The sequence below is a fragment of the Bubalus kerabau genome, chromosome 11 (assembly GCF_029407905.1).
Source record: "Bubalus kerabau isolate K-KA32 ecotype Philippines breed swamp buffalo chromosome 11, PCC_UOA_SB_1v2, whole genome shotgun sequence".
Taxonomy (NCBI): Eukaryota; Metazoa; Chordata; class Mammalia; order Artiodactyla; family Bovidae; genus Bubalus; species Bubalus kerabau.
In genome coordinates, this window is record NC_073634.1 from 86,102,999 (window position 1) to 86,130,275 (window position 27,277).

The 27,277-nt window shown below is 42.0% G+C and overlaps 1 long non-coding RNA gene across 3 annotated transcripts; it reads left to right on the forward strand.

The window, feature by feature from the left end:
- The first annotated feature begins 1,165 nt into the window (after positions 1-1,165).
- LOC129623445 (uncharacterized) lies at positions 1,166-26,629 on the forward strand. Of its 3 annotated transcripts, none has more exons than XR_008700548.1 (3): positions 1,169-2,138; positions 4,838-5,164; positions 26,387-26,629. It is a non-coding gene; the product is annotated as an uncharacterized LOC129623445 (long non-coding RNA). The 3 variants fall into 3 exon arrangements; XR_008700549.1 differs by lacking the exon at positions 26,387-26,629 and adding an exon at positions 7,496-9,163; XR_008700547.1 differs by lacking the exon at positions 26,387-26,629 and having other exon boundaries at positions 1,166-2,138; positions 4,838-5,798.
- Positions 26,630-27,277: the final 648 nt, after the last annotated feature.

Genomic DNA, 27,277 nt, shown 5'->3' on the forward strand with positions numbered 1-27,277 from the left:
CAGGGAAGTGCCCTGGGTGGTGGTCTTAAAGAAACTCTCCGTGAGTCAGTTCAGGATTGGCTCTTGCTGTGAACTCCACATCTGTTGTTGTTGTGAACTCCACAGCCTGTTGCTGAGCTCCACATTTGTTTGCTGATTCCAGACAGCACAAGTTTATCATCAGCCTGCTACCCCTGATCAGTTTTCCCGAAAGTCTTTACTTTGATTCCTTCTCCAGAGCCCTGACTGCTGGCTGTTTTACCCTCTGAGGGTTCAAGGTCATCCTGAGCAAGTCTGTATGCATATGCTCAAGACTCAGAAAGATTGGCTTTATCACAAATTCTTCTTACTCAGCTGTGATTTGGGCTCTGTGTGACCCTGGGCAAATGACCATAACCTCTTTGAGCCTCAGTTTCTCCCCTGTAATAACACTTATTTTGTTGGGGGATGCAGTGACTGTTAAATGAGATAAAGAATGTATCTGACACACAGCAAGCATATGGCTGTTGTTTGTTCAGTTGCCAAGTCATGTCTGACTCTTTTGCAACCCCAGGGGCTGTAGACCACCAAACTCCTCTGTCCATGGGATTTCCCAGGAAAAATACTGGAGTGGGTTGCCATGTCCTTCTCCAGGGGATCTTCCCAATACAGGGATTGAACCTGCATCTCCTGAAATGGCAGGAGGATTCTTTACCACTGAGCCACAAGGGAACTCAAGCATGCAGTAGGCACATGGTAAATGCTGCAAGGAGTAAAGATTGTCCAATGGGAGAAATACTCCCAGACGATCCATACTTCCTTGTTGGAATCCTGCTTCTTGCAGGGACTTCAAGCTCTAGGAAAGCACCTTTCAAAGCCATATGCTTGGTCAGCCAGCAGGGCAGCACTAAGTGATGTGCGTCTGGCTGGTTCCTTCTCTCCTGACTCCACGCTCACCATCTCTCTCTACCAATCTGCCATTCTCCCCAGGGATAGAGGAGATGGATCACCTTCTTGACGAGGCAGCGCTCACCTCACCCACCTGCCTGACCTGTTACAAGATTTAAGCTGTTACTTAATTTGTTCCCTGCCGGGAGCCGGCATATTGCATATTGAGTGCATATTGCATATTGAGTGCAGCACTTTCCACAGCATCATCTTTCAGGATCTGGAATAGCTCAACTAGAATTCTATCACTGCTGGGAGCCAGTGTGAGGCACTCCACCCGTGGCAAAGGTCATGAGGAAGGAGGCTCGGCATACGCAAAGGCGGGATCGAGCCTCAGGAGTCCACCTGGAAATTCTCGAGCATCTACCCCCAAAACCAGAGTCTGCCTACTTTCCGCTTTGTGCTTTCACCTACACCTCTGACTTTATGGGGGGCTGTCCCCCACTACCTCTCTCTGAAAGGAGAGTTAGCTTACAGCTCCAGTTAATAATTCCTGGGTGTGACAGTGTTTCAACCTACAAACTCCTTTGGAAGTCCTCTAGCCTGCCTGAATAGGTTTTTCCGGCCACATGTGATTGTTCAGAGCCTCCCAACTGTGAGAGGCAGGAGATGTTCTAAACTGTCTAAACACAGATTCTTTTGAGTAGTTAAAAGATTGATTAGAAATTGTATTGGTGAAGGGTTTTTCACTTATTGAGCCAATGTTTGCTGCTAAGTCTCCATACTCCTTACCTACTGTGTCCTTGGCAGTGTATTGATTGATATAATGGGTGTATAGAAATGTAAAATGCAGCTTTGTCCAATGCTTTTTTGGAGGCTGGTGCCTGACTTTGGAATAATCACCTTTAGAGAAAAATAAGTTTCTTAAAATGTTAACAGGCATCCGGGCCAGAAGATGATGTCAATCACCTGAACTTTTGCATATGATAAGTTTGAAAGCCTGGCTTCGATTAGAACCAGGAACTGCTGTCCTTGCATGACTCCACCCCTTCCCCCATTATCCTCTATGCACAACTTAAGGTATAAAAATTACTTTGGAAAATAAAGTGCGGGCCTTGTTCACCGAAACTTGGTCTCCCCATGTCGCTCTCTCTCCCAAATTCTGGCTGAGTCTCCATCTGGAGCGTGGAACCCGCCATGCTTGCTAATTATGCCTGGGCTTCTAAGATCCGACCGGGGAGGCCTCAGTGTCTCCTCTCCTTTGGGAGAACGGAAGGACGCCTGCGGCCTACGTAAGTGGTGCAAACTTCTTGTCTTGAAGTTTTATTGGTCTCCCGCGTAAACCAAGCTACTCAGCCTCTTTTCTCCACTGAATTTTCCTACTGAGCTATCCTCATTCTATTACTCTTTATATCCTTAATTAACGTTTAATTAAGCAGTTGTTTCCTGACCCTCGCCTACGCCGTCTCTCCTTTGAATACCCTGGATCAGCTGGGGCTGGACCCCGGCAGTTCCCCATTAAGTACAGACACCCCCTGGTCTCCTCACCTTTAGCAGAGCTTGGAGGAGGGGCTGGGAAGGGAAGTTAAGACATCCAGAGGGGATCAGCTTCCTGGACAACCCTTTCTGAGTTCCCCCAGCCCTCAGAGGCTACAGAGGGTAATTGTTTTCCAGCAGTGAAGGGGGCCCCCGGAACCAGGGCTGGGTCCTGGCCACAGGCTCAGGAAGGGGGCTGATGGGTGTGAAGGCTGTGAGCTGAGCTCAGCTCTCTGCAGCAGCGGATTTGTTTTAAAGTCACAACTTTCCGAAAACCTTTCACCTTATGTTAGCTTCCTCTGAAATGCTTATCTGAAAAGTTCTGGCTTGTGCACAAAATATTGAGCTGTGCTGCATCCTGTTTGACTCCTGGGATGGGTTTTGAAGTAATCAGCCTTTGAATTTCAAGGAGCCCTTAATCTTCTTTGACCCACATGGAGCCACAGATTAGCCTGTGAAAAATCGTATGTAGCTATTTCTTTAAATCCTTGCCTGGTTTACTTTTATGGGGATTTTGAATCATAGAATGTTTCCAAATTGAAGACCCCTAAGAGACTGCTCACATAGGAAGCTGAGACACGCCTTCCAGTTGTCTCCATCCTCAACCAATTTTTCCAGTGTGCAAGTGCTGCAACAGCGCTGGTATGCCAACTGTGTGCTTGGCACTTAGCTCATGCTTTATCTTCCGTGTGGCCTCCTGAGATTGGCATTAATGCTTCCATTTTACAGATTGGTAGTCACTCAGTCAGGTCAGACTGTGACCTGGTGGACTTTAGCCCACTAGGCTCCTCTGTCCATGGGATTCTCCAGCCAAGAACAGTGAAGTGGGTTGCCATGTCCTCCTCTAGAGGATCTTCCCAACCCAGGTATTGGACCTGTGTCTCTTGCATCTCCTGCATTGGCAGGCAGCTTCTTTACCAGTAGTGCCACCTGGGAAGCTATGCATATATAATTACAAATTCACCATAGTTTTGTTATTTGATGGGAATCATGTGAAATGGAATTTCTCAGAATACCTGTATTTGTAAAGTAGGACCCTGCAACAATATTACCATCAGCAACTCTGTGCATAAATCACATGTTTCGTGCATTCCAACTACAACTAATAAAAAAAAAAAAATTTTTAAATCAATCAGGCTGGAGAAAAAATCAAATTAATTTTTCATTGTCTTTATATAATTAGGCATGGCCAATCACTGTCACATGAAAAGATGGTCAAAGCCACAAAATGTAGAACAAAAGATTGTAGAGGTGTATCAGGCAGATGCTTAGAGATAAGAAAACTATGTTATTTTCTAGGTTTTCTGATATATGTATTTGTTTACTTTCTAAAATTTGCAGCTTGGAATCATTTCATATTAACTTCATTTCATATAACTTTCATTATTCATTTTAGCTTCATTTTGACTCAATATTTTATATTATTTTTTGAATAGAGGACCCCCCTCACATTGTAAAACGTCCAGGTTTCAGATAAAGAACACCAACTCCTGGCTACAGAGTGATTTTGTAAACTGCGAAATGCTGTGACTGTTCGTAGCAGTCGTGTGAGGCCTTGGAGGTGGAGACAGGGCAGGATGGGACAGGGAGACAAGGAGAAGAGTAAGATTTGATCTCTACTCCCAAAAAAGTTGGGCTTCTCTGGTGGCTCAGACGTTACCGAGCCTGCCTGCAATGCAGGAGACCCAGGTTCGATCCCTGGGTCAGGAAGATCCTTTGGGGAAGGGAATGGCTACCTGCTCCAGTATTCTTGCCTGGAGAATTCCATGGACCGAGGAGCCTGGTGGGCTACAGTCTATGGGGTTGCAAAGAGTCAGACACGACTGAGCGACTAACACATACTGCACAAGCAGCAAGCCCAAAGAAGTTAGACATTGAGGGCTGGCCAGTGTGGGGCAGACTGTTAGACTCTACCTGGTCCCATCACAGGAGGAAACAAAGTTGTGTGGGACCAGAGCCTGTGCAGTCCACTTCAGGTCTCCTGTTCTCTCTTGGAACCCAAATGCCAGCCTTTTTATTTTTTTAATTAATTAAAAAATTTTTTTTAAATTAATTTTTATTGGAGGATAGTTGGCTTTACAGTGTTGTGTTTCTACTGTAGAGCAAAGTGAATCAACTTTACATATATATATATTTCCTCACTTTTGGATTTCCTTCCCATTTAGGTCACCACAGAGCATAGAGTAGAGTTCCCTGAGCTATTAGAGTAGGTTCTCGTTAGTTATCTATTTTATACATAGTATTAACAGTGTACATATGTCAATCCCAATCTCCCAATTCATCTTACCCCTCTTTTTCTCCCTCCTTGGTGTCCATACATTTGTTCTCCATGTCTGTCTCTATTTCTGCTTTGCAGATACATTTATTTGTACCATTTTTCTGGATTCTGCATATATGCATTCATATATGATACTCGTTTTTCTGACTTAATTCACTGTATTTTGACACTCTCTAGGTCCATCCAGTGTCTACAAATGGACTTCAAATGAAGGCTCCTGAGAGCAAGATATTAGTTAGGAGTCCAAAGACTTTAATGATGGAGGAAGGAGAGCAACAGCAACTCTCACCCCAAAGGAGAGCAAAATACACACGTCAGCTTGAACTCCAGAAAAACACTGATACTTCTGTCCCTTTGGAGTTGACATTTGGAGGATCAAATCAATCCTTTGTGTTCCCTCGCACCCCAGAAACCTCCCGATGTTCTAGGCCCCTGTGAAGTTCTCCTCTTCCAGGGCCTTCCTCATCTGCTCAGCCTCCAGAAGCCCCCTCTCAGACACCCCAGGTATCTTTGCTACCTCGGGCCCTCCTCTTGTAAGCTGCAGCTCTTAGGGAATTCACAACCTCTCTGACACACGGGTTCTGTAAGGTATGGATGGATGGTGTTCGCCTAGGCCCTGCCGTCTCTTCCTAAACACCAGCAATGAGTACTGAATGTACAGGGGGAGAAAGCCCTCGGCGAGCTATAAGTGGTAAAGCTCACATGTGCTGCTTCTCTATACTTCTAGCAAAGGGTGTCCAATCCTCCTCTTATGCCTGGACCGGACACAGCATTGGTGACCTTAGACTCTTGCCCAGAGTAGGTGCTCACCCAAGATTTGGGGGGTGACCAGGGTGGCAATTTCTGGAATCAGGCCTGGTTTAGAATTTGTATTGTCTTATTATCTTTGTACCTTGAGGAATGTACTTAATCTTGCAGGGCTTCCATTTCTTTTTTTGTCAAATGGAAAGGAAAAGTAATTATTTTAGAGAACAGTTGAGGAAATTAATGAAGACATGTATATAAAGTACCCAGTATGCCTCCTGGCACATCATCTACTAAATTTTGCTATAGTATTTGGAAAATCTTATAAAAATACTTACTAGTATGTATTTCATGTAGTGACTCTGCTGGGCACCAAACACGAGTGTTACTCAAGGCCATTGGCCATGCTGTGTGTGTGTTCTCAGTCGCTCGGTCAGGTCTGTCTCTTTGTCACCCCATGGACTGTAACCTGCCAGGATCCTTTTGTCTATGGAATTTTCCAGGCAAGAATACTGGAGTGGATTGCTGTTCTCTTTTCCAGGGGATCTTCTCGACCCAGGGATGGAAATTGCATCTCTTGCATTTCCTGCATTGGCAGGTGGATTCTTTACCACTGAGCCACCTGGGAAGTCCACTGGGCATTCAGTCAGTTCAGTTCAGTTCAGTCGCTCAGTCCTGTCCGACTCTTTGCGGCCCCATGAATCGCAGCACGCCAGGCCTCCCTGTCCATCACCAACTCCCGGAGTTCACCCAAACTCATGTCCATCGAGTCGGTAATGCCATCCAGCCTTCTCATTCTCTGTCATCCCCTTCTCCTCCTGCCCCCAATCCCTCCCAACATCAAAATCTTTTCCAATGACTCAACTCTTCACATGAGGTGGCCAAAGTACTGGAATTTCAGCTTTAGCATCATTTCTTCCGAAGAATACCCAGGACTGATCTCCTTTAGAATGGACTGGTTGGATCTCCTTGAATCTCCAAGGGACTCACAAGAGTCTTCTCCAACACCACAGTTCAAAAGCATCAATTCTTCGGTGCTCAGCTTTCTTCACAGTCCAACGCTCACATCCATACATAACTGCTGGAAAAACCATAGCCTTGACTAGACAGACCTTTGTTGGCAAAGTAATGTCTCTGCTTTTCAATATGCTATCTAGGTTGGTCACAACTTTCCTTCCAAGGAGTAAGCGTCTTTTAAGAACATGCAAATTAAAACAAAAATTGGATAACATTTAAAAAAACATATTGGAAAAATCTAAAATATTGGTATTACTAAGTATTAGAAATGACACAGGAAAGCAATTCCTCTCATTTATTGTTGGTGGGTGTAGAAATTGAATTTTGAAGAGCAATTTCACAGTTTCTACTTACATTGAAAACATGTGGACACTTTTAATTCAGCAATCCAGTCTCTCAGTGTTTACCCTAAGGAAACATTTACATATGTAAATTATGAAAGATGTACAAGAGTTTTCACTGCAGCATTATTTTTAAGAATGAAAAACTGGTCCAGCTTTTCCTCTCATCCATTATTCAACTATAGGGAGAGGCCAGACTTGGGGAGTTAGTCAAGCATCTTCTAATTCACTGTGTATGTTGGGACGACCCTGTCTTGGGGCTTCAGCCTAGGCTCAGACTGAAGGACTTCCATGTAGGATCCATTAAGATTGCAGTGCAGCCTGACTATGACTTGGATCCCAGACTATGTAACCTTTGAGGTTATGGTTCTTAAATGTGCTCAGTCGCTCAGTTGTGTCTGGCTCTTTGTCCCCATGGACTGTAGCCTGCCAGGTTCCTCTGTTCATGGAACTTTCCAGGTAAGAGTACTGGAGAGGGTTGCCATTTCCTTCTCCAGGGGCTCTTTGAAACACAGGAATTGAACATGTGTCTCTTTAGTCTGATTTCAGTTGACCATCTGGTAATGTCCATGTGTAGAGTCATCTCTTGTGTTGTTGGAAGAGGGTGTTTGCTATGACCAGTGCGTTTTCTTGGCAAAACTCTATTAGCCTTTGCTGTGCTTCATTCTGTACTCCAAGGCCAAACTTGCATGTTACTCCAGATAATTCTTGACTTCCTACTTTTGCATTCCAGTCCCCAGACAACTCCAGATGATTTCAGTCCATTCCTGATGACTCTACACATGGACATCACCAGATGGTCAACACCAAAATCAGATTGATTATATTCTTTGCAGCCAAAGATGGAGAAGCTCTATACAGCCAGCAAAAACAAGACCAGGAGCTGACTGTGGCTCAGATCATGAACACCTTATTGCCAAATTCAGACTTAAATTGAAGAAAGTAGGGAAAACCACTAGACCATTCAGGTATGACCTAAATCAAATCCCTTACAATTATACAGTGGAAGTGACAAATAGATTCAAGGGATTAAATCCAATAGACAGTGCCTGAAGAATTATGGATGGAGGTTCATGACATTGTATAAGAGGTAATGATCAAGACCATCCCCAAGAAAAAGAAATGTATAAAGACAAAATGGTTGTCTGAGGAGGCCTTACAAATAGCTGTGAAAAGAAGAGAAGTAAAAGGCAAAAGAGAAAAGGAAAGATATACTCATTTGAATGTAGAATTTCAAAGAACAGCAAGGAGAGATAAGAAAGCCTTTCTCAGTGATCAATGCAAAGAAATAGAGGAAAACAACAGAATGGGAAAGGCTAGAGCTCTCTTCAAGAAAATTAGAGATACCAAGGGAACATTTCATGCCAAGATGGGCACAATAAAGGACAGAAATGGTATGGACCTAACAGAAGCAGAAGATACTAGGAAGAGGTGGCAAGAATACACAGAACTATGCAAAAAAGATATTTAAGACCCAGATAATCATGATGGTGTGATCACTCATCTAGAGCCAGATATTCTGTAAAGCAAAGTCAAGTGGGCCTTAGGAAGCATCACTATGAACAAAGCTAGTGGAGGTGATGAAATTCCATTTGAGCTATTTCAAATCCTGAAGATGATGCTGTGAAAGTGTTGCACTCAATATGCCAGCAAATTTGGAAAACTCAGCAGTGGCCACAGGACTGGAAAAGGTCAGTTTTCATTCCAATCCCAAAGAAAGGCAATGCCAAAGAATGCTCAAAGTACTGCACAATGCACTCATCTCACATGCTAGCAAAGTAATGCTCAAAATTCTCCAAGCCAGGCTTCAGCAATATGTGAACCGTGAACTTCCAGATGTTCAAACTGGATTTAGAAAAGGCAGAGGAACTAGAGATCAAATTGCCAACATCCGCTGGATCATGGAAAAAGCAAGAGAGTTCCAGAAAAACATCTATTTCTGCTTTATTGACTATGCCAAAGCCTTTGAGTGTGTGGATCACAATAAACTGTGGAAAATTCTGAAAGAGATGGGAATACCAGACCACCTGACCTGCCTCTTGAGAATCCTGTATGCAGGTCAGGAAGCAACAGTTAGAACTGGACATGGAACAACAGACTGGTTCCAAATCAGGAAAAGAGTATGTCAAGGCTGTATAGTGTCACACTGCTTATTTAACTTATATGCAGCTGGATGAAGCACAGCTGGAATCAAGATTGCCGGGAGAAATATCAATAACTTCAGATATGCAGATGATACCACCCTTATGGTAGAAAGTGAAGAAGAACTAAAGAGCTTCTTGATGAAAGTGAAAGAGGAGAGCGAAAAAGTTTGCTTGAAGCTCAACATTCAGAAAACGAAGATCATGGCATCTGGTCCCATCACTTTATGCAAATAGATGGGGAAACAATGGGAAGAGTGACAGACTTTACTTTTTTGGGCTCCAAAATCACTGCAGATGGTGACTGCAGCCATGAAATTAAAAGACACTTGCTCCTTGGAAGGAAAGTTATGACAAACCTAGACATCATATTAAAAAGCAGAGACATTACTTTGCCAACAAAGGTTCATCTAGTCAAAGCTATGGTTTTTCCAGTAGTTATGTATGGATGTGAGAGTTGGACTATAAAGAAAGCTGAGCACTGAAGAACTGATGCTTTAGAACTGTGATATTGGAGAAGACTCTTGAGAGTCCCTTGGACTGCAAGGAGATCCAACCAGTCCATCTAAAGGAAATCAGTCCTGAATGTTCATTGGAAGGACTGATGCTGAAGTGGAAACTCCCGTACATTGTCCACCTGATGCAAGGAACTGACTTGTTTAAAAAGACCCTGATGCTTGGAGAGATTGAGGGCTGGAGGAGAAGGGGACAACAGAGGATGAGATGGTTGGATGGCATCACTTACTCAATGGACATGAGTTTGAGTAAATTCTGGGAGTTGGTGATGGACAGGGAGGCCTGGTATGCTGCAGTGTATGGGGTTACAAAGAGTCAGACACAGCTGAGCACCTGAACTGCACTGAACTGAACTCTTTAGTCGACTGCATTGACAGGTGGCTTCTTTACCACTGTGCCATCTGAAAAGCCTGGTTCTTAAATACTTGTCTTCAAAAATGAGAACACTGAGGACTAGAGGTGCTAAACAACTTGTCCAAGCTCACGTAGCTGTTTTTTGACAGAGTTGGCAGATAATTATACAAGGTTTTTGTTGGTCATAACCCTTGCAGTTCTCAATCTCATGTCAGTTATCATAAAGTCTAAACATGAGCTTCTTTGTAATTTTTGATTGCTTGTGATTGGTACATTGGTATAGAATCTAGACATGATATGAAAACATTTTGAGATTATACATTCTCCTTTTATACTTGTAATCAAATGATGGCATGTAGGCTTAGTGGCAGATCTGAGACTTCAAGCTAGGTTTTCAAGGCAGGGGACTCAGCAAAGAGTTTGCTTGGCTTGTATCCTAGGGATCCAATGTCACACCCGGAGAGGCCAATGTGACACACAGTCTCCAGACATGGGTCTCACTTAGGGGATTGGCACTGTCTGGAGACCTTTGTGGTGGCCATAACTAGGAGGGGAGGGAGTGTTCCTGGCATCTAGTGGGTAGAGGCCAAGGGTGCTGCTATGCTATGCTAAGTCGCTTCAGTCGTGTCTGACTCTGTGCGACCCCAGAGACGGCAGCCCACCAGGCTTCCCCGTCCCTGGGATTCTCCAGGTAAGAACACTGGAGGGGGTTGCCATTTCCTTCTCCAATGCATGAAAGTGAAAAGTGAAAGTGAAGTTGCTCAGTCGTGTCCGACTCTTAGCAACCCCATGGACTGCAGCCTTCCAGGCTCCTCCGTCCATGGGATTTTCCAGGCAAGAGTACTGGAGTGGGGTGCCACTACCTTCTCTGAGGATGCTGCTAAATACCCTACAATGCATCCAATGGCGCTCATGAAAAAGAGCCATCTGACCCAATATGTCGACAGTGCTGAGGTTGAGAAAGCCTTCCTGCATGTGAAAGGCTAAATGCTGTATTAATGGCTATATGAGAGAAATTCAGAGGTGGGAAAGGTCAGAGCATGAGCAGAAATCTTATCTGTACCCCCACCACCCCTGACACACACATATGGAGCACTGAGTCTCTTACCTTTCCTGCCATCTTGGCAGAGGGGGGTTCCCACACCCACTCCATCCTCCTTCTTGAAAGTGGCATCTAGAAAGGAAACCACCACTAAGCCCAGAGTGGGGTGAAGGAACTCCTGGGTCAGCTCATCAGTGTTCAGGTGCATTGGAGAGAGTGACTTAGAGCAGCGGTCCTCCACTTTTTTGGCACCAGAGACCAGTTTCTCGGAAGACAATTTTTCCATGGACCAAGTAGGAAGGGGGGTGATTTTGGGATGATGCAAGTGAATTCCTTTTATTGTGCACTCTATTTCTAATCTAATGGCACCACTGATCTGCCAGAAGGTACTGGTCTGTGGCCTGGAGGTTGAATTCCTTAGAGAATTCTAGATCTGAATTTGCCCTCCTCAAACCCTACCATCACTCCTCTGCTTTAAAAGTGCTAAGGCATTGGCTTTTGTGCATGACTGTGGTCCGCAGAGTTCCAGCTCTGAGCCTCCCTCCCCTTCTCTCCCTCTCGCTATCCCCTGCCCTCTGTCCCCAATGGGCCACTAGTCTGAACGAGTTGTTAAAGAACATGGCCCACTCCTTTTCACTGCTAAGACCTTCTATATGGTTTTGGGGGTGGGGTAGAAATTATGCTAAAAAATACCAACTTCCCATTTTCCCAGAGGATGGTTTTCTGAAGACAACAGACAGATGTTTAAATTAATTAGGAGTAGAAACAGCACGATGATGTTTCCTCCCTGAAGAGCTATGGAGGCTGTGAGCCTGAATTTTCTTCTTCATGCTAAAAAAGGTTCCTTTCAGGAGACGAATTACTAGCATTTTCTGAAGAATGGATCCTTTTGAACACCCTTCTTCCTGAATTCCTTCCTTTGAGAGAATACTGCAAATATGTGACTTGAGAGTCTGGCTTGGAAGCAACTGGTTCCTTCCCTCCTGTTTCCCTCTCCCAGTCACCTCTTCCCTTTTATATGATGGGTAGCATTGGGAAGACTGAACTGAGGCCAAAGCCTCTCAGGCAGTCAGTGGCACAAGTGGCTGGAAGACAGGCCTGTACTCTGCCTGTTTCCTCTCCATCCTTAGCTCTTTGGTCTTGGTGGAATCAGTGATTATTTCTGATCTTCTTCATCTGATATCTGCAAAGCTCAGTGTAGAGACAGATGGCAGCCCCTTCTTTTCACAGGCTTCTTTAGTGTCTCAGTGATTAAGAATTCACCTGCCAAGGCAGGAGACACAGGTTTGATCCCTGGGTTAGGAAGTTCGCCTGGAGAAGGAAATAGCAACTCAGTCCAGTATTCTTGCCTGGGATACCCCATGGACAGAGGAGCCTGCTGGGCTACAGTCAGTGGGGTCTCAAAAGAGCTGGACACGACTTAGCAACTAAACAACAACATTCTTTTCACTCAGTGTGGCATTTATTCCTGAGTGGTCTCCATGAATATAAAGTCCTGCTCCCTGCATCCTTCTCCTTTTCTTTTTTTAAATAAATACATGGATTAACATATACACCCTACTATATATAAAATAGATAAACAATGAGGACCTATTGTATAGCACAGGAAACTATACTCAGTGTCTTTAATAACCTATCATATAAGAGAATGTAAAAAAGAATATGTATATATATATATGTATAATGGAATCATTTTATTCCATTCAGTTCAGTTCAGTTCAGCTCAGTTCAGTCGCTCAGTCATGTCTGACTCTTTGCGACCCCATGAACCACAGCACGCTAGGTCTCCCTGTCCATCACCAACTCCTGGAGTTTACCCAAACTCATGTCCATTGAATTGGTGATGCCATCTAACCATCTCATCCTCTGTCATCCCCTTCTCCTCCTGCCTTCAATCTTTCCCGACATCAGGGTCTTTTCAAATGAGTCAGCTCTTTGCATCAGGTGGCCAAAATACTGGAGTTTCAGCTTTAACATCAGTCCTTCCAATGAACACCCAGGAGTGATTTCCCTTAGGATGGACTGGTTGGATCCCCTTGCAGTCCAAGGGACTCTCAAGAATCTTCTCCAACACCACAGTTCAAAAGCATCAATTCTTTGCTCAGCCCTCTTTATAGTCCAACTCTCACATCCATACATGACCACTGGAAAAACCGTAGCCTTGACTAGATGGACCTTTGTTGACAAAGTAATGTCTCTGCTTTTCAATATGCTATCTAGGTTGGTCATAACTTTCCTTCCAAGGAGTAAGCGTTTTTTAATTTCATGGCTGCAGTCACCATCTGCAGTGATTTTGGAGTCCCCCCCCCCCCTACCAAATAAAGCCAGCCACTGTTTCCACTGTTTCCCCATCTATTTGCCATAAAGTGATGGGACTGAATGCCATGATCTTAGTTTTATGAATGTTGAGCTTTAAGCCAACTTTTTCACTCTCCTCTTTCACTTTCATCAAGAGGCTTTTTAGTTCCTCTTCACTTTCTGCCATAAGGGTGGTGTCATCTGCATATCTGAGGTTATTGATGTTTCTCCTGGCAATCTTGATTCCAGCTTGTGCTTCTTCCAGCCCAGCGTTTCTCATGATGTACTCTGCATATGAGTTAAATAAGCAGGGTGACAATATACAGCCTTGTCGTACTCCTTTTCCTATTTGGAACCAGTGTGTTGGTCCATGTCCAGTTCTAACTGTTGCTTCCTGACCTGCATACAGGTTTCTCAAGAGGCAGGTCAGGTGGTCTGGTATTCCCATCTCTTTCAGAATTTGTGATCCACACAGTTTATTGTGATCCACACTTGAAACTAACACATTGTAAATTAACTATACTTCAATTAAAAAAATTAAATGTATATATTTAAAGTGATGATGATTTGATATATAGATACACAGTGAAATGATTAATACACTTGGTAATTAATATATCATCTCCTATCATTGCCTTTTTTGGTGATGAGAGCACTTGAAATCAAATCTCTTGGCCAATCTCCAGTGTTTACTGCAGTTTCATTAATTAGAATCATCCTCCTCCTTTCTCCTTGACTCTGCTTCCCCACTCCTGCCCCACTCTGTGCTGTATCACCTGATGAAACCTTCCCAGGACACACTCAGGAACACTAACACACATAGCAGAGTGTTTTGACCAGATACCGTCAGTCCTTCTTGTGTATTCCTCACTGCAAAGCACACAGGAGTGTACTTCCAACGTCTGGTATTAGTTTTCAAATTTCTTTTATCTCTCCCAAGAGTTTACTGAAATTACTCTAGCTGGACTTAATATTTTACTTCATTTCCCCCTTTCTAATTCAAAGGTCTCTTTTTTCTTTTGTTACTAATAGCAAAAAAAAAAAAATTTTTTTTTTTACCTATAGAGTGTGGATAATGGTGAACCAGCCTGAAGGCAGAGAGTCTGTACCAGACAATCATTGTTAGCTTATTTTGGTATGAGATTTATAATTCAATTATGGTTCTAAGGGTAGTCACACCTTTGGGAAAAGGAGCTGTGATGAACATGTGCAGCTGGACCTTTCTAGACGGACCTTCTTCCTCCTGTTTCTTAGAAAGTCTTTATGTTGTCTATAAGCTTTGCAAGCAATATTTTACAATCAACCACCCTTTGTTATGAATCCTTTTGGAGCTGAGCAAAAATCAAGAAGCATTCATTTGCTCCTTCAGCAAACACTTCCTGAGCATCTGTGCTGTAGTAGGCTCTGAGGCTACAGATATGAACCAGAAAGAATTGTATCTTCCTGAAGCCTACAGACAAATAAGGAAATAAATAAACCGACTCACTGTGTCAGCTGTTTTTTTAAGGGTTGAAAATTTAGTGGTAAATGAGATGGATGAGCTTCTTGCTGATATATAGGTTACATTTTAGGAGAGAGGGAAAGAGAAGGAGAGAATATCAACAAATGGGCAGATATGATATCAGGTAGTGTAGTGAAAAGGACCTATTTTAAGACCCTAGGCAGAGAAAGACTTGCATTTGTTTTTCTTTGGGATGGTTTTGTCACTACCTCCTATACAATGTTACAAACATCTATCCATAGTTCTTCAGGCACTCTGTCTACCAGATAGTAAGGAAATCAAACCAGTCAATCTTAAAGGAAATCAACCCTGAATATTCATTGGACAGACTGATGCTGAAGCTGAAGCTCCAATATTTTGGCCACCTGATGCAAAGGGCCAAGTTGTTGGAAAAGATCTTGATTCTGGAAAAGATTGAAGGCAGAAGGAGAAGAAAGAAACAGGGGATGAGATGGATGAGTGGCATCACTGACTCAATGGACATGTGTTTGAGCAAACTTCCAGGGATGATAAAGGACAGGAAAGCCTGGCATGCTGCATGCAGTCCATGAAGTCGCAAAGAGTTGGACACAGCTGATCGACTGAATAGCAACAGGGAAAGACTTGCTTGTCCTGAGGCTGCTACTGGACTGTCAAGAAGAGGTGAGCACATCAGCATCTGGAGGAAGAAAGGTTCCAGGTGGAGGGAGTGACAGAGGCCACAAAGTAGACTGAGTTTATTGGGATTGAGGACAGAAAAGCTGTGGCTCAGAGAGCAAGATGTCAAAGGAATATGGTGGCACGCAAAATACATCAGGGCATATAAGCCAGGGTATAGAATTTGACTTTTATTCCCATGCAGTGGAAAACAATTCAAAAGTTTTAAGCAGAAGATTGGCACAATCTGATTTCTGTTTTAAAAAGATAAAAAGTTTTCAATTAGCAATAATCACGCCTCAATAAACCTCATTGGCTAATTGAAAAGATAAAAAGACTCTAGGTTTATTGAATTTTGGCATTAATTTTTTTTTTTTGTCTTCATGAAATGAATTGAGAGCTTTTGGAACAGTTAGGAAAAGTAGTTCTCAGGTTTTGGTATATGTCAGAATCCCCTGCAAAGATAACAAGCAGTCCATATAATTAAAGCTATGTTTTTTCCAGTAGTCATGTATGGATGTGAAGTTGGACCATAAAAAAGGCTGGGTGCCAAAGAATTGATGCTTTTGAACAGTGGTGTTGGAGAAGACTCTTGAGAGTCCCTTGGACTGCAAGGAGATCCAACCAGTCCATCCTAAAGGAAATCAGTCCTGAATATTCATTGGAAGGATGGATGCTGAGGCTGACGTTCCAACACTTTGGCCACCTGATGTGAAGAGCCGACTCATTAGAAAAGACCATGATGCTGGGAAATGTTGAGGGCAGGAGGAGAAGGAGGTGACACAGAATGAAATGGTTAGATGGCATCACCGACTCAATGGACATGAGTATGAGCAAGCTCTGGGAGAGAGTGAAGCACAGGGAAGTCTGGTGTGCTGCAGTTCATCAGCTCCCAAAGAGTCAGACCATGACTTAGTAACTGAACAACAGAATCCAAACTTGCTGAAGTCTGTAAGGGTCTGAGCCTCTGTTTGCTTTTTCTTTGGCTTCTGCCAAGTTTCCTAGGTGATTGTATTCATACCAAAGTTTGGAAATCACTAGACCAGAAAACAATGCAATTATCTGTTATTTAAAAGTTAGATAAAAATGCAGGTGTGAGCTCAGAGGTTTCAGATGAGTGTTTCAATGGCAGTCCCTTAATCATATTTCAGGTTTCTTCTGTGCTATTGATCTAGTCAACAGAACTTTAAAGCAATTGCACTCATGAATATAAAAGCAAATGTTCAAAATATCAGTCAACAGAGTCCAGCGATGTATCAAAAGAGTAAGATGGCATGATGAGGCAGAGTTGTTATCCAGTCAACTGAAGTTCAACATCAAGGAAACATGTAAACACCATCCATTCTATCAACAAACTGGCGGAGAAAACCTTTATAGTCATAACAGGAAATGCTGAGAAGACATTTGATGAAATTCAGCAGTAATTCCTAACAGCAACTCAAAAAGTGGAAACCAAGTGAAATTATTGAATATGGTAAAGGATAAGATAATAATACCAAATACTAAAAACTGGTAGCAAGCATTATTTTAAATGGAAAAAACTGTTTTAGTTAAAATCAGGGATGATTTAGCTTGGATGCTATTCCTTTTATTATTAATGTTTGAGAGGTTTTAGTGAATACAAAAATATAAGAAAATAAAGTAACTGCTGTAAGCACTTGGAAAGAAGAAATAAAGCTGTATCTTTGAGCTTGTGATCTATTTTATGTTTGAAAATCCAAGTGAGTCTTGTAAAGTTGTTACAATCATTAAAAGGATATGTTAAGGTGGCTGGATATAGGAGCTATCTACAAAATTATTAATGACTTTTCTCATTTGATATGAAAATAACTCATTTACGATAGTGAAAAATGTAGAGTACTTAAGAGTCATAAAACAAGAAACACAATGAATCTATATAAAGGAAACTATAATGCAAGCAGACGTCAGAAATATTGTGGTTTGGGTTTGACACCACTCTAATACAGTGAATATTGCAATAAAGTGAGTGCATTAATTTTTGGTATTCAAATGCATATAAAAATTATGCTTACACTACAGGATAATGTATACTGTGCAATAGTACTGTGTATAAAAGTCAGTGAACATAATTTAAGAATAGTTCAGTTCAGTCACTCAGTCATGTCCGACTATTTGTGACCCCATGGACTGCAGCATGCCAGGCCTCCCTGTCCATCACCAACTCCCAGAGTTCACTCAAACTCATGTCCATTGAGTCAGTGATGCCATCCAATCACTTCATCCTCTGTCGTCCCCTTCTCCTCCTGCCCTCAATCTTTCCAAGCATCAGGGGCTTTTCAAATGAATCAGCTCTTCACATCAGGTGGCCAAAGTATTGGAGCTTCAGCTTCAGCATCAATCCTTCCAATGAATATTTAGGACTGATTTCCTTCAGGATGGACTGGTTGGATCTCCTTGCAGTCCAAGGGATTCTCAAGAGTCTTCTCCAACACCACAGTTCAAAAGCATCAATTCATCAGTGCTCAACTTTCTTTATGGTCCAACTCTCACATCTGTACATGACTGGAAAAACCACAGCTTTGACGAATGGACCTTTGTCGTCAGAGTAATGTTTCTGCTTTTTAATATGCTGTCTAGGTTGGTCATAGCTTTCCTTCCAAGGAGCAAGCATGTTTTAATTTCATGGCTGCAGTCACCATATGCAATGATTTTGGAGCCCAAGAAAATAAAGTCTGTCACTATTTCCTTTGTTCTCCCATTTGCCATTAAGCAATGGGACCAAATGCCTTGATCTTCGTTTTCTGAATGTTGAGTTTTAAGCCAATTTTTTCACTCTCCTCTTTCACTTTCATCAAGAGGCTCTTTAGTTCTTCACTTTCTGCCATAAGGGTGGTGTCATCTGCATATCTGAGGTTATTGGTATTTCTCCTGGCAATCTTGATTCCAGCTTATGCTTCTTCCAGCTCAGGATTTCTCATGATGTAGTCTGCATATAAGCTAAATAAGCAGGGTGATAATATACAGCCTTGACATACTCTTTTCCCAATTTGGAACCGGTCTGTTTTTCCATGACTGGTCCTAACTGTTGCTTCTTGACCTGCAAGGTTTCTCAGGAGGCAGGTCAGGTGGTCTGGTATTCCCATCTCTTTCAGAATTTTCTGCAGTTTGTTGTGATTCACACAGTCAAAGGCTTTGGCATAGTCAATAAAGCAGAAGTAGATTTTTTTTTGGAACTCTCTTGCTTTTTCTATGATCCAACGGATGTTGGCAATTTGATCTCTGGTTCCTCTGCCTTTTCTAAATCCAGTTTGAACATCTGGAAGTTCTTGGTTCACATACTGTTGAAGTTGGCTTGGAGAATTTTTGAGCATTACTTTGCTAGTGTGTGAGATGAGTACAATTGTGTGGTAGTTTGAGCATTCTTTGGCATTGCCTTTCTTTCGGATTGGAATGAAAATTTAAGAAGAATGAAGATTTAAGAATACTGTAGCGTAAAAATGCTAAGCAGCCCTAGGGCACGCAGGCTTCAGTAGTTGAAGTGCACGTGGGCTTAGCTATTCCATAGCATGTAGCAGCTTCCTGGACCAGGGATCAGACCCATGTCCCCTGCCTTGGCAGGCAGATTCTTAACTATTAGACCGCCAGAGATGCCCTCAAGTCATGTTTAACTCTATGTCATATATAAAAATACATCCCAGATGAATTAAAGAAGTAAATGTAGACACATGTGAAAAACTACATGTACAACATAAGGAATTTGGACTGTCTTGTTAATTGAAAAGGTAAACCCCAAAATAAGAATGTCAAGGGATATTTGGATATATGAAAATTTAAATTTCTGTGTATACAAAAAGACTCCACAAATAGCCAATTATCAAAGGTAATGCTGATAATGAACAAAGCAGGAATATTAAAAAGTGTATTTAATTTATTTATTTAGCTGTGCCAGGTCTTAACTGCAGCCTGTGGGATCTAGTTTACCCATCAGGGATCTAACCCAGGACCATTGCATTACAGCAGAGTCCTAGCCACTGGACCTCCAGGGAGCCTCAGCATGAATATTTTTAACATCCCAAGATATCTTACAAGTTGACAAGAAGAAAAAAAATTAATAAAATGAATAAAAGGCATACATTGCCGATTCAGAGAATTATAATTAAATAATAAATGGAACTTGGGGTTTCTTACAAACGGTGGGCTGCCCAGAACCTTAAAGCCAGTGCTGACAGGGAGAGCTGAAACACAGCCTGTTTTCTTGCATCCCTACATCTGGGAGTCTAGCTTATCCACTTGTTCTAACAAGTCGTGGTGTCCCTTCAATCAGGGCCAAGGAGGGAGAAAGCTTAAATTAGCTCGAGGTTGGGCCCCGAAAGGCTGACCCAACCAGACTCGATATATGCTGTGCATCCTTCAAGGTCTAAGCCATTTGTCCTTTCCTCTTTAACACCTTTCTTCGGGCTGCTGCTGCTGCTGCTGTTGCTTCAGTCATGTCCTACTCTGTGCGACCCCATAGACTGTAGCCCACCAGGCTCCACTGTCCCTGGGATTCTCCAGGCAAGAATACTGAAATGGGTGGCCATTTCCTTCTCCAATGCATGCATGCTAAGTCGCTTCAGTCATGCTCGACTCTGTGCAACCCCAGGGACAGCAGCCCACCAAGGCTCCTCTGTCCACGTGATTCTCCAGGCAAGAATACTGGAGTGGGTTGCCATTTTCTTCTCCATTTCCTTGGGCAGAATTCATTAATTCAATCGACACCGCATAGCAATGCAGATCCTACTACGTGGGAGGCCCGGGAATGACATAATATTATGTTCTCCTCTGCCTCCTCCGTGTTCATTCCTCTTGGTGTTGCCTCTTCTAGCGCACTCATCACAGGTGACAACTGTTTAAACCTTGGTCTTTTCACTAAATTCTGTGCTCTCCCAAGGTCACCCTCGTAGCTTTATATGGCAAGCTTTCTGTATAGTGTCTGGTACAGAATGATTGATTTTAATCTATTAGTGGCTTTAAACTCACCTTTTGCTTCAGACTTCCATAGTTTCAGAACCTAATGCTAGCAGGATTATCAAGCTCTTTCCTTCACCCAGGTCAACAAGCTTTGTTTTAGATGTCCCAGAATAAGAGAGACACCATGTAGTAGCAGCCGTTGTACTCTTAAAAGCCTTTTCTCATGTCTTAGGTCCGAGGACTTTAAGATTAACCAAGTGTATATTCCTTTTTTGTTCTCAATCTTCATCCTTGCTCTCAGGGATGGAATCCTGTCTCTCTTTTTCCCTCCATCTCCAATTCTCTCTGCTTTAATTGACTTGGTGTTTCTGCCCAGCTTCTCCTATCTTCAGGGACAACCTCTCCACCAGAGGAGAGGACAACCTCTTTCACCCTTTGGCTGGAATCCTGATCCATCTACGGCCTCCTGCTTTCATCTTCAACCCCTCCTTCAGCCTTCATAGTCCCGTCCTGAAGCAGGCTTCTTTCAACCCAGCTATCATCTTCACCTCTCAGTGCATCTTTCTCACCTTCCATCATCCTTCTTGAAAGAATAACTTGAGTGTTTGCTTCCATGTATTCCTCATATCATCCTTGGCAGGACATTTCCTCACTCAAAAACTATGTCAGTTCAGTTCAGTCACTCAGTCGTGGCTGACTCTTTGCGACCCCATGAACCGCAGCACGCCAGGCTTCCCTGTCCATCACCAACTCCCGGAGTTCACCCAAACTCATGTCCATCGAGTCGTTGATGCCATCCAACCATCTCATCTTCTGTCATCCCCTTCTCCTCCCACCTTCAATCTTTCCCAGCATCAGGGTCTTTCCAAATGAGTCAGTTCTTCGCATCAGGTGGCCAAAGTATTGGAGTTTCAGCTTCAGCATCAGTCCTTCCAGTGAATATTCAGGACTGAGTTCCTTTAGGATGGACTATGTACCAGCTCTTAAAAATGCTATCAAGAACATTGTAGCTTTCAAATCAAGTCTTGCCCTCGTTTTCTTTAACCACTTTGGGACACTTAAAGCTGTTGGTCCTCTCTCCCTTTGGACTCTACTTCCCTTAGAGAAATCTCCAGTAGTGTGATTGTGCGAAAAATACTGTGAGATAAGCCAGACAAAGACAAATCATATGATATTGCTTATATGTGCAATCTTAAAAAAATGATACAGATGAACTTATTTACAAAACAGAAATTGACTCACAAAAAATGAATTTATGGTTACCAAGCAGGGAAGGGTAGGGAGGGATATATTAGGAGTATGGGATTAACATACACACACCACTATGTATAAAAATAGATAACTAACAAGGGCCTACTAAATAGCACGGGGAACTCTACTCAATACTTTGTAATAAACTGTCAGGGAAAAGAATCTGAAAGAGAATATATGTGTATGTATCTATCTAAAACTGAATAACTTTATCTATATCTGAATAACTATTCTTCAACCTCTGTTGTATTGCATTTACAATATAAATCAACTATTCTTCAATAAAAAATAATACATAATAAAAAAAAGTGAAGGTGGGAGTTAAGCACAAGGAAATTCACTTTCTAGTACTATAAGAGTAGCTGTATGGTGGCTTCCTTAACTTCTCTGAGCCTTGACTTCCTTATCTGTAAAATGGGGAGATACTTGTAAAGACCATATAGAGTGGTCATAAGCTTAAAATAAGATGCTATATTACAGCTTGCATGGCCTAGAGGCCCTCAGAGCATATCACTGCCTTATCAATTTCTCTCAAGTTTCATCTCCATGCACAATGTCTGTTCTCTTTCTCTTTTTCTAACAGCAGCTCCCTTTCATCTGCCCACGCTATAACAAAGATGTCCCCAAGAGACAATGAATGAAGAGCTATAAAGGGATGAATCTGACCTTTTGAAAAGGATCAGATAGGAAGTTATACATATAAAACTTAAAGAATAAGTCCTTTAATTTTGGCTTATTTATTCACCTCATGCATAATATAGCCAGAAAAAGCTTTTTCTGCCATTTCAACATTACACTTCAATTCATATTCTTTTACAATAATCTCTAAAGGTATTGCAACAATGTCTATATCCAGGACTCTGATGGTAGAGAATACATTTAATCTATTGCCAATTGGACTGTTTATTTATTGTGTATTCAGAGTGAATGCAAATTGTCTTATGTTCCTTGATAGGAATTAGACACGGCTTGATATATTAATGAAATCATTACCATTTCATTAAACTGTGTGTTTTGAACACAGACTACTCTGTGGCTTATTGACATGCAGCAAGTGCATTCATTCTTTTATGTGCAAAATCACAGCTGATGGACAAACACACAGCTCTCAAAAGCTGAAGCTTTTTGCATGAAATACTTTGCTGTGCATGCATGAAGTTTTGCCCAAAATGACGAAGAGTCAGATGCATTTCAATAAAGAACAAACCATGCAAAACAATTACAAAATGACTTTTTAGTCTCAGAAAAAAAGTTTTTGTCTGACTCTCAGAAACTAAGGTTGACCTATTTGGGTATGTATATAAATTATCACGTGTAGAAATAATTGTCAATCCTGCAAACTTAGGAACAAAGTTTAGGAATACTCTTGCATAGCAACTCACATTATTAATTAATTGATTAATTCCTTGATTAAGAAATATAGAATAACTCAAGCTTTTTAGGCATAGGTCAAGGTGAATTTCTCAAGCGTCACAATACCAAAATTATTGTATAATACTGAAAAAAATTTTTTTAAACAATAGTAACAACAATAATAAAGCAAACCAATGGTTTGGGAAATAATCATATTTGTCATTTAATGTTTTGAAGGATCTGAAAAGGAGCCAAAATTATTTATTAGCTTTTAGGGTCTCATGGTTATATTGGTCTAGAGCAGGTGTGAGGAGGCAGTGTTGTATCAATGTCAGATCACATAATCTGCACATAGGAATCTGGTTTATATTCTGTTTCTGCCATTCACCAACTATGTGAAATCTTTTTGGTTATTTTTTCCTTTGGGGCTATATTTTACATTCATCTAGGGACTAGGGGTCGTTACAGCTCCTACTGTACAAGTTTGATGGTATTGAGTATCAAACTAGATGGTGGATATGAGTTTGTTGTCAAGTTGCGACACCATAAAACAGCGGGAGTTAGCACTGTTACTGGGCAGTCAGCCGAGCTAGGCCAGGGCTCAAAGGTGGCTTCCAATTTGAGAACAACTGTGACATTTCAGCTCTCAGGCCAGGCACAGGATGTCCCTGAGATGGAGCTGGAGCTGGAACTTCCACTTGTAGTGGAAGTTCCTTTTTCTTTCCTGGAGGTGTCACAGAAATGTGAGGGTCTCAGTAGCCCACAGAGAGGGAAAACCCCTCTGAGTCAGAAGATCCCCACATCAAGGACCTTTTATTCTCTGTTTTTTAGGCTGGAGAGACATGTGCCCCTCATGTCATATGTATCCTGGGTTTGGGATCCCTTGCTAGGCTAATTAGTGTTGGAACACAACTGTCTCTGGATTTCTTGGTGTTCATGCATGTTTCAGGCCTTCTCTGCCTTAGAAGCTGACCAATTATAAAGCGAAAGAATAGATGCCTCTTCTCCTCTACCATTTGCCCCCATTGTAAGGGTAATTTAAACAATAACATCTTTTCATCTCCCCCAGAGACTGTTGTTTATATTCTGGATTAGAGACTTTCACCTCTTTCCCCATGAAATTGCATTCTGGAGTAAATTATAAGCTGTCTCTCTCTCTCCCCCAGAAGTGAGGTTTAGGAAGTATGTCATGTCTTGCTATGTTACTATATAAACTCTGAGTTGTGTGATTTTGGGGTCACATGATTTTGGGGTTCTTCTCCTGTAGAATAAGCTGCTGCATGTGCAGGGGCATCTGACAGTCACCCAGGTGAGGGACACTCTTCCATCTTTCACAGCTATGGCATTAACAGTGAGTTTCTGCATCATTTTCTGAGCCCACAGAGTAACAAGCACACAGACCTCCAGCTCGGGCTTGACCATGGCTATCTTGGTAGATTTATTCTTAGTAATTCAGGTTTAGGAACTGAGGTTCAGGTTTTGACTGAGGGCTGAAGACTTTTAAAACAGCCTTTAAAAAGAAACAGGCAAGTCTTTTTCTGATGGGTGTCTAGAGCATCAAAAGAGTAATTTGCACTTCTTACTTGTTAGTCTGAGTCCTTGATGTCGCCAATGTAGAATTTCCTTGGAGCTAGATTACTGTGTGTGTTTGGGATGGCTAGATACTGGCTAAGAGAGTGGCTATTCATAGATTTTTGTCTGTGTCTCCAAACCTTTGGGAAACAAGGGACAAGATTTTTACTTGCTGGCATTATGACATTTGTCACTAACCAAAGGTCATACTTGATGTATTAATAGTTTAACATTCCCACATTAATTGGTATACTGGGGTGAGCACTGGACTGAAGGCCAGATTTGCATCAGAGCTGGCGTCCGGTTCTGACTGTTACTAATTTGATGGCCTTGGCAAAATCACTTCAATTTGCTAATCCTCAATTTCTTCACTTAAATTGGGATGACTGAGCTGTTTAAAAGGAATTTTATGAAGATCAAATAGGCCATGGGTAAATGTTTTTTAACCTAGGAGGTGGAGGGTTTTTAATTTTCTTTAATTAAAAATTTAAATTAGGGATTCCCTGGTGGGCCAGTGGTTAGGACCCCAAGCTTTCACTGCTAAAGGTTCCAGGTTCAATCCCTGGTCGGGGAACTAAGATCCCACAAGCCGTGTGGTGCAGCAGAAAAAAAAAATTTTTTTTTAAATTAATTAATTATGCTATTTGTTGCTGCTGTTCAGTTGCTAAGTCATGTCTAACTTTTTGCGACACCATGGACTGCAGCTCACCAGGTTCCTTTGTCCTCCACTATCTCCCGGAGTCTGCTCAAATTCATGTCCATTGAACCAGTGATGCTATTTAACCATCTTATTGTCTGTCACCTGCTTCTCCTTTTGTCTTCAGTCTTTCCCAGCATCAGGGTCTTTCCCAGTGAGTTGGCTCTTTACATCAGGTGGCCAAAGTATTGGAGCTTCAGCATCAGTCCTTCCAATGAATGTTTGGGGTTGATTTCCCTTAGGATTGACTGGTTTGATCTTGCAGTTCAAGGGACTCTCAAGAGTCTTCGCCAGCACCACAATTCAAAAGCATCAATTCTTTGGTGCTCAGCCTTCTTTATGGTCTAGCTCTCACACCCATACATGACTACTGGAAAAACCTTAGCTTTGACTATATGGATCTTTATTGGTAACATGTCTCTGCTTCTTAATATGCTGTCTAGGTTTGTCATAGCTTTCCTTCCAAGGAGCAAGTGTCTTTTAATTTCATGACTGCAGTCACTGTCCACAGTGATTTTGGAGCCCCAAATTATGCTATATAGTACTTTAAATGGCTGATATGCCAGTGTATTCCTTCTTGATGTACTTCAGGGCAAGGAGAGGAAAATAGCACTATATGTGCCTGACTTCATTCATTTTCTATTCTCTTTATAAGTTTCAGGAAGACATTCAAGTAAATATTATTAAAGTGTAATCATGTTTACACAGGAAAGCGAGCAGCCTTATTAGAGGCGTATATACCTTGGGACAGCAGGAGCATCCAGACTGAATTCCAAGGCACAGTTTCTACCGATGAGATGGTGCCCTGCTGGAAGGGACGTGGGAAAGAAGATTTTAGGCTCTGGGATCTACCTGCTCTGGATACAGAGGGTGGAGTCCCAGGGAGACCCTCTAGTGGCAGAAGTTGTTTGGAGTTGTCGCTGCTGTGGGCTGTTCCCGGGTGGCCACCTCTGCTGTTATCATTGCTTTTTGGGAGTGGCCCTTGGGAGTCCTAATTTTTAGAAGTATTGCCACAACTAACAGGGAAAGCATCCACGGGAGGGTTGTTGTTGGGACACCTATCACACAGGGCTATCTCATTAAGCTGGAGAGATCAGATCATGTCATTTTAAACTCCCTGTTGTATTTCTGCACTCTGTAAACTTTACTTTGTGAATCTTCATGGTAGTTCTGTAATTCAGGTGTTATGATTTGCATTTGACCAAGGAGGGAACTGACACTTGAAAAGTCTAAGCAACTTGACTGAAGTCATGCATATAATAAATTGTGGAGCTCGGATTTAAACTTAGATGGAATGCAAAAACCTGTGCTGTTTTTACTTTCAATACATTTTGTCACTTAATATTCTTCAGCCTCTACTAGCATCCCAGTGAGAATCATGTTTGATACCTGGCGTTGGGAAGAGACATTTTTGTCTTTAATGCACTTGCTACCAAATAGGAAGAGTCACGATTTCCCATCAGAAAATCTGATGAGGTTGGAAGCTCAGAAGCTCTGCAATATGGCCCCACCTAGTAACAGGGACCTTTTACTTTTGCTATTAATATTTTGGAGCAAAACATATAGTTCACAGGGAAAAAAAATATAATAAAAAACACTTCAACAAGGAAAAAAAAAAAAAGAAAAATAAGCTCTCAACCTCCTTCAAGTAAATAGTCTAAGTTTAAAAATAATGATGGCAAAAGATGGGAAATTATATGATATGTTTGAATTTTAGAATCATGAATAAATGAGACACATATGAAAGAGAGAAAACCAAAAACATTGATAGAATTGGCCTCCTACCTATCAAACAGCATGTGCCTGAATGAGTCTCAGCATCCACTGCTGGCTTCTAAGTGGAATTACCCATTAAGTGGGGAAGAAAGATCGTGGCAGCACTTCGTGGCTGGTCTTAGTTAATTGGCTCACCTAGGGTCTCCCGATAAATTAGTTTCAAAATTAGTTCAAATTCTATGACAATGAAAATCAGCACATGTATTACAACTGCCCTTGGAAGAAAGCAAAGTGAAATGATCAGTGGTCCTGTGTCTTAACTTGGTATCACATCCAAGGTGCCCCTAGGGTGGCTGAGAATTCCTGACTGGCTTAATGTCTGCCTTAATGGTAACAAAGAAGGACTGAATAGTGTTTAATGATGTTTTAAGTAGATCCTAAGTAGAAGCTCATGACCAACATTGCGGAGCAGAGAAAATACAAATGAAGGCCTGAAACAGAGCAATAACCACAACCTTCTTGTGCAG